The sequence below is a fragment of the Pinus tabuliformis genome, chromosome 6 (assembly GCF_031772625.1).
Source record: "Pinus tabuliformis cultivar Carrire ecotype Pingquan chromosome 6, CPIR1, whole genome shotgun sequence".
Classification (NCBI taxonomy): Eukaryota; Viridiplantae; Streptophyta; class Pinopsida; order Pinales; family Pinaceae; genus Pinus; species Pinus tabuliformis.
In genome coordinates, this window is record NC_142292.1 from 1,023,082,677 (window position 1) to 1,023,090,408 (window position 7,732).

The 7,732-nt window shown below is 43.0% G+C and overlaps 1 pseudogene; it reads right to left on the bottom strand.

The window, feature by feature from the left end:
- Window positions 1–539: 539 nt before the first annotated feature.
- On the bottom strand, window positions 540–6,978 carry LOC149262486 (F-box/kelch-repeat protein At1g16250 pseudogene; annotated as a pseudogene).
- Between the last annotated feature and the right edge of the window lie 754 nt (window positions 6,979–7,732).

A 7,732-nucleotide genomic window follows, 5' to 3' on the forward strand; every position in this document is an offset into this window, starting at 1 on the left:
TATCATTCTTTCGGTTACATCTGAGAAATTGGTAGGTTAATTGTGTCTCTTATCTCCTATACCTGAGTTACAGTATTATTTATCTTGGTTTCTGCAATTATTATTAGCAGCTCTGTTTTGACTCAGAAGTTACATAATGTCTCAGAAAAAAAGCATCATTTGTCAAAAATTTAAGAAACAGGGAAACAACTCTGGTAACATTGGAGACCTCAAGCATTTGGCATATTCCACATTTGCACAACTTATAATTCAAAGTCTGAAACAAGTGAGATTTACTTTTGCACACATATTATATTATATTTAGTAAAATTGGCTCTTCATACAATTATAGAGAAAAAACCAGACTGTATTCAATGAATAGTGAAAATGATATGCAGGAAGAATTAATCAGAGTCAAACCTGAACTTTGACCCCAACCTTTTCATTTAGAAAATGTTTCCATAATTGAAATAATCATGAAAAATATATACATAAATAAGTGATCTCAGTGGAAGTTGAGGTAACGTCTTTGACCCAGATTTCTAAGTTGGGAAAATAACTCACTCCTCCATAATTGCACAGCCAATAATAGCCCCTTATGGGTCTCACATCCCGCCACTCTAGTTGTGTACCACTTATTTTACAGGCTCTTACAACATTTAGTTTGAAAACTTCTATATTTCTCTAGTGACCATCACATGGTTCCCACTTGAGAACCTTCCCCCCAAAAACATAAAGATGATTTTGAAATCCAATGAGGCCAAAGCCAAAGCCCTTGAGTGCACGAGAAAGATCAAAAACTTTCACAGATGGAACTAGCCCTATTGTAATCGAGTAGCCAGTTGCTGCATCCTGAAATTTTACATCGTTTCCATCCCAATCATCAATAACATAGATACAATCCTTAATTGTTGTAAGAGGGCACGACATAAGGTGAAAAAACAACTAGAAGTTTTGATGGCAATATCGAATTTCCTCAATTGGATAAAAGCTACTGCAGTCTTTTTCTCTGCCCAATTATCTACATCAAAAACAACATAAAATAAACCACCATAGGAGAATCCAACACAATCCTCATGTGCACTTGGAAAATGTGGAATGTCCTACTAGCTTCACAAAAAAACTTTAATAATCTTTCAGTATAAAACCCACGGTTTTAGAGAAATATAAAGTGTAATTATTCAAGTATGTATGGTAAGCCAAAATCTACACAAATCATTTTCATATTGAAACAAATCCTGAAAGAAAAGTAATAAAATGGTAGCACATACAGGCAGACATATTGATGAAACAATAGTAAATACATATAGGTAATCCTGCCATAAACCTTTGGGGAGTTGAATACCAAGAAAATCAGAAATTGGCATCCACAAAATTGGATGCTTTTCATTAATAGTCAAGGAAAGAGAACACCATTCAAATTTCAGAAAACCAAATAATTGAAAGTTACCTAAAGGATTACCTATCTTCAATAGGGTCATAAACTTATGCATGAGCCAAGCTGCAACCACCTACCACATATACTTTTTCATGAATAACAGCACATGCAAAAGTTGCATCGTGCAACTTTCATACTTGCCACTCTGCTCCATTTCTTTGAAAAGGGATCAAATTGTATAACCTCATTAGTTGCAGTAAACCTTCTCAGTTGACCAAGAGTGCCACATGGAGTGCAGTACACACCAATTACTAGAAATTTCTTTGCTATAGTAACACATGAAAATCCACGGTACCTGTAATTAGAGAAAACCCAGGAAATTGGTGGCAAAGGATGCCACCAATTAGCTTCAAGATCATATGCATTCCATGGATGCTTGATTTGTTCATCTGTTAACACAAAGAGCCAATTACCACACCAAACTTCTTGAGCCTTGGCATGGGCATACTCATAGCTTCTAATTAAAGAATTCCATATGTTACACACAACTTCTAGTAGCCCGTGATATCCATGCGATATCCTTTCCAGACATCTCAATGTTAAATCATCAAGAAGTCCTAGAGTAATTGCATGATAGGATTGCAACCTACCAATGTAAATGCAACAAATGAGAATAGTGTATCACTAGATAAATATTCCCATGCAATTGCAAATCCTTCCGGGGTTGTAAGTTTTGTGCAATGTAGCCTTGAAAAAATTAACAACACCCTAAAACTTACAATTTGACACTTACTACTATTAAAATTCACACAAAAAATTATGGCAAGTTGGAAAAAGAGATTCTTTTAGATATAATTGAATACAAAATCAGATATTCTTCAAATGACCTTAAAAGACAACCTTTAAATGTTCCTCAGCTTCAATCAATAAACATAAATAGAGGGAAGAGAGAACTTAGGTATGTTTGAAGAATATAAGGTTTGATAACTCGATGTGGCGTATAAAAAATGAGACTAGTTCAAAACACGTCGGTTGATACTTTTCATTTGATCATAAAATCATCAAATATGAGAGAACTAGATTTATCAAAGAAATTGGGAAAGCTTTTCATAGAAAAGCTTAGCCCTTTGGGTATGTTTCTACGAGGGGACAATATGCTAATTCCTATAACAAATCTCTATATAAATGCAACATCTCTATCCAGAGAACCTATCAATCATTTTCCCCATGCAGTAAATCATGTCAAGTTTGTACCATTTGGAACAAACTTTTAGGATTTCAGGGGAAGATGTGTGCAAAGGAAACATGGATCTAAGGTATCCTGCAAGTAAATAATAACAGGATCTTGACAAGTGTTGGCTTATATGGGCCTGACCCAGGTTCAGAAGAGTTATTTAGCCAAACAAATCCCACATCTACTGGGCCTTTCGGCAACAACCCGCAGAGCACGGACTGGGGTCTCACTCGAGGTAGTAGGGGAGGGTGTTGGAACCAAGTTTCCACACCCTTGGGAGGTCTTGATGTGGTGTGGAAGGTTCGCACTCTGTTCTGTGGCTTCGCGTTACTCAGACTCGTGTAGATCTGGATCGCGTTACTCATAACATAAGCATACGCACATAGATCAAACAGTTATATCAACCATAAATTAACCAGATCCACAATAATTTAGATTTAACACAGAATTTCATAATCAAATTATCTTTATTCGCTTCCTTCACCAATACATCCAAATCCACCCTGTGCACTCAGTTGCAGGGGTTCACGCACACAGCTACGGACTCTACTAGGCCTCTACGCACACAACTCCAAAGCCTCTATCTATCTACCAACACCCTTGACTTGGACTTATAGACACTTCAAGACTTCATTCTTCAAAAACCCATTACATTCTAGATCCAAAAGTACATACCAAAAACTGACTTCTATCCATAGAGCCTCACTCTATTTATACATTCCCATGGTTCGTGGACCATGGGCAAGCTGACTTACTTCCTATTATTTTACATTATTTTTGGGCGGACAGCCCATTGACTAGACTCAATTACAATTTGTGCTCCGCGCACTTCGTGGAGTCCTTATCATTCCTTTCCCAAAATTACGGGCTTTGAGCCCCAACACTGCTATGCGGGCCCTCTTCTACCCAACAGTCCCCCAACACAATCATCGTGACTCGTCTTGACTCACTCAATTGGTGTGGTAATCTTCATGTGGAGGTCGTTCAACAACTTCTGCATGTCGCTTGTGCTTGCAAGACACTTGGCCGCTAACTTCTGTACCTATTCTACGTGAGCCGCCGATGCATCTGTATCACTTGGAGTTACCTATCCGAGATCACATACTACCTGCATGTGCACTATCTTTCCTTCTATGGTGGTGGAGACCACAAATGCTTCATCAATCCAAGGTTGGATGTGTTCCTTAAGCATTGCCTCCTTCTGCCGCGCGGCGTCAACTAGTGTCCTGAGAGCCTGGGCCTCCTTCATTTTAGCCAACTATTGTGTGATAGTGACCATCTACATAGTCCCTTGGACTGTGTCATAAGCCTACTGCAACTCCCGCGCCTCGGTTTCTAGCTATTGTATGGTTGGGTCTTCTTGGAGGGCGGTGAGTGTAAAGAGGGACCGATCTAACAGTCCCGAGCAATCACGTACATTGCACTTTATCATTTCCAATCCTACTTGAATTTCACCACGGCGCTGCTCCTAGATTTTCGACGGTGTGACCGACTACTCCTTTAGTCTTAGCTCTGCAATTTGTAGATTTAATTCCCATTGAGCCTTCGTGGCCTCCTCCTGGGCTGTACGGAACACTATGGCCATGCAATGAATCTTGTTAGTGGTTGGAAGTTCAGTTGGGATAGCTAACTCCGGGACCTTGCTGCAAGCAGCCATCACGGCCTGTTCCACTTCCTGGGTGTGTGAGATCAAATCATATCCCTGGAGATTGACCTACTCCAGATTTTCCTTATGCTCCATCACTGTTTGGAGGGCATGGCCTTGCCGAGCATGAAGCTCAGTAGTTACCTTGTCCTATAGCTGGTATAAGGTTTCTCTAGGAAGAGCAGCCAGACTCAATCCACTACTTCGCACATCCCCCTCCACTTCGACCAAGACAACACCGGCTGGCAACACTAAGGTGTTCATTGTATTGGTACACACAATCTGGTTGGCTGCGGCTATGCCCTTAGTTAATTGTAGGCTTACCCCGCCTAGGGTTTGCACCTGTACTGCCTACAACTACGCTCGGATCTCCCCCAACAGAGTTGTCTGCTCAGTGATAAGTTCTATCAATGCATCGGTAGGGACATTACTTGGCAGTTTGCTACTATCAAGGAACTCCTTCTCCAGAGCTTTGGTTGTCATTTACTTTTTGCGTGTGTGCGGTGATTCCAGGCTACGCAGTCGCTTAAAGAGGTTTGATTTGGTAAGATGGTCCATGCAGTCCTATATCTCCTTCTCCTATTGTAGATCATGGTTCGAGGCCATTTCCTGATCTATCATGGTTCCTTTGGTTAGCAATTCCTTGGGTGCTTCCTTCTGCAAAGCTGCTTGTTGTCCCTCACAGGCCTTTTCTACCAAGTTAGTGAGTCGTTGTTGGAGGTCCTTTTAAGCTGCTACGCTATCATTTTTTCTAGTACAGCCTGGGCGGGGGCGTGCCATTCTGGGGGCCATATTGCTAACACTGCATAAATAGCATCGTCTATTGCCATGAATGGAAGTGTGACCCATGCTTGCTTCAGATCCTTCCGCGCCCCAATATATAAGTTATGCATGTTTTCTTTGAACTCGGTCGTGCTTTGCAAAGTGTTGTAGATTGTTGGAGACATTCGGGGTCGACGAGCAATCTATGTTCGGATAGTACCCTCCATGAAGGTCCAAAAAACCCTGATGTCAGAAGCCCTTGCTGTGTCCTTTGTAGCCCAGAGGGAAGTATACTGCACTGCTTCTAGTAGGCTGTCTTTAATGCTGGGAAACTAGCTACCCTGTGGCAGTTCTCCTACAACCAGAAGGATTGATAGTAGCAACCATGCATAATAAAATGTCTTACCTTTGTCCTATGTTTCCTGATAGTTTGTCAAAAATTTGTCGCATAAGGACTGTTCCCAGTTAAATTGAACCCCTACCATGCACTATTCTGCAAGCGCAATGACAGGAGCTGGCACCTCATCTGCATGACATTTCCTCATTAGTTTACCGGCTAGTAACTGGGTAGCAATTTGCACCCTTCAGTCTTTGATGCTTGCTATTGCATACCCCCACTTCTGCTTCTCCAACTTATATTTAGCCTTCATTGTTTCGGCATGACCCGCATCACTACTTGTTCCAGCTATGTTTGTGGGGTCATTCCCTTTTACTGGCAAGTGGGTAATCTAGTGTACTAAATCAGTTGTGATCAAAATCAGCTCCTCCAACTAGAGAAACCCATCATGTACCAGACATAGTAACTGTTGGATAACATAGATGGTGAGGGTTGTGCGGTGATAGTGAGGCATCCACCTTAGATTGAGTAACCCCACCTTCTCCACTCCTAGTAACCACTTCCATGACAATAATTTTTCTGTGGCTAATTCGGGGAACTTGTCGCTGTTTTCAAGGTCCTAGTCTTCGAACTTGATACTCAAGACTCGGCCCAGCGGCAACCCATCGAACCTTATCTCATCCGAAAGAAGCGAGGTTTGGAGTGTATTCTTTGCAGCGTCCACATCCCTTGGGAGCTTGACCATGCCGATCCATGGGGGAATATATGGGGGTCGTAACGGGATTTGGAAAGCATCTTCTTCGTCCTCATCTTGTGCGTCAATCTAATTGATCAAAGCTTGCAAATATTCATCATCCTCCTTAGGGTCGGTGGTGATTGCTTTGTCCTTTTCAGCACTTAATAGCTTATTGAACCTCAGCGATATCTTGATTGGCCCCATCGGCTGCTTATTTTTCCAAGACCGCGGTGTGTGTGGGGATTTTGGGACTTCGGGGACCGCGGCGGCTTCATCTAGTGCCTCTTGGGTTGAGGATAGTTCTTCCGCGAATCGTGCTCGAGTTCTCGCCATGCTACTCATGGAAACCTTGGTAGCCAAGTGTTTGTTGGTCGTTACTGGTTCCAATCACAGATATCCCAATGACATCCAGAGGTTATTAAATGAACATGTAAATTTGAATGAATCGCTTCCTTGCACTTCCAACTTCTTAACATCGTTTAGGCGGCATATCTTTTCGTATCTAGCTCGAAAATTTCGTCTTAATGGCCCGTCGCTCGCTACTCCCTGACATAACTTGACTCTCTTGTTAGGAATAGTGATGTTAAGAATGAATTCTTGAGTTTTCCACACGGCAACACTGTTACCCAGGCGTCGCCGCGATGTTGTGGCCCATATGACTCTGTAGAGAACCTTTTTGCCGCATCGGCCTCCCGCAGACTCGTTTATAGTCCCGCACCCTCTTTCAACTACTTGGGGTGCTAGGACTGTGCTTCCTATAGCTAGTCAGGTGGTCACACCTGTGGTGCAATTTCAGGACTTCCCTGCTAGCCCAGGCTGCAAGCACCTTCCAAGTGTCTTTGTAGCTGTTATCTCTTCGTGCGCCATTGTGTGGGGTGTATCCTTCTATAGGTGCGGGCACAGCCATGATAGCAGGGTCGTGGCGTGTTCACGTTCTGCAGGATACCCAACCGGGCTCGATTCCCTTATGCGCATACTCGCGTGGCCTTCGTGGGTGTCACTACCTTTCATTTTGCTGCTTCGTTCCCCAACTAGAGTGCTTTTCTTCCGGAGCCGTGCCCATAGGTTCTCGATTTCATGAGGCCGACTACTACCTTGCTTAGTCTAGGCTCCTGTCCATTTACTTCTTGACACTGTCATCTGTGCCTCCCTTCTGGTATAGGCCCATTGAACCCGTGGTATCCGCAAATTCCTGGTGGGTCGTTTTCTCGAGCAAATGTTGAGCGAACTCCCCCCTGTTCCCTGCTGACTTTGTCACGGGCTGTTGGCGAATGGGATTTCCCCCTAGCCCTTCCGCATACTTGCTTCTGATATTTGCGCCACTTTTGCTGAATCTTTGGGCATGTGCTCCATTCGTGGATAATCGTTGTGAACGGTGTCTTCACAGGGTCATCCTACAGCCTTTGTCTCAGAATCGTTGTGCCGCGCTAGTGGACCGCCTGCATGGCATCCTCATCCGTTGGCTGGTCCCTTGTTTCCATGGTTGCACGACGTGGCAATCTAACCATCATATTACAATTTAGTGTCGTTACCTCATGCAATTGATTCTGCCACCACTCAATCTCGTCATCTGAGTCTGATGTGCAAGAATTGTCACGGTCCCATGAGATTCGTCCATCCACAGTTGGATTCATTCGGTCCCAATCCTACGCGGTGAACTA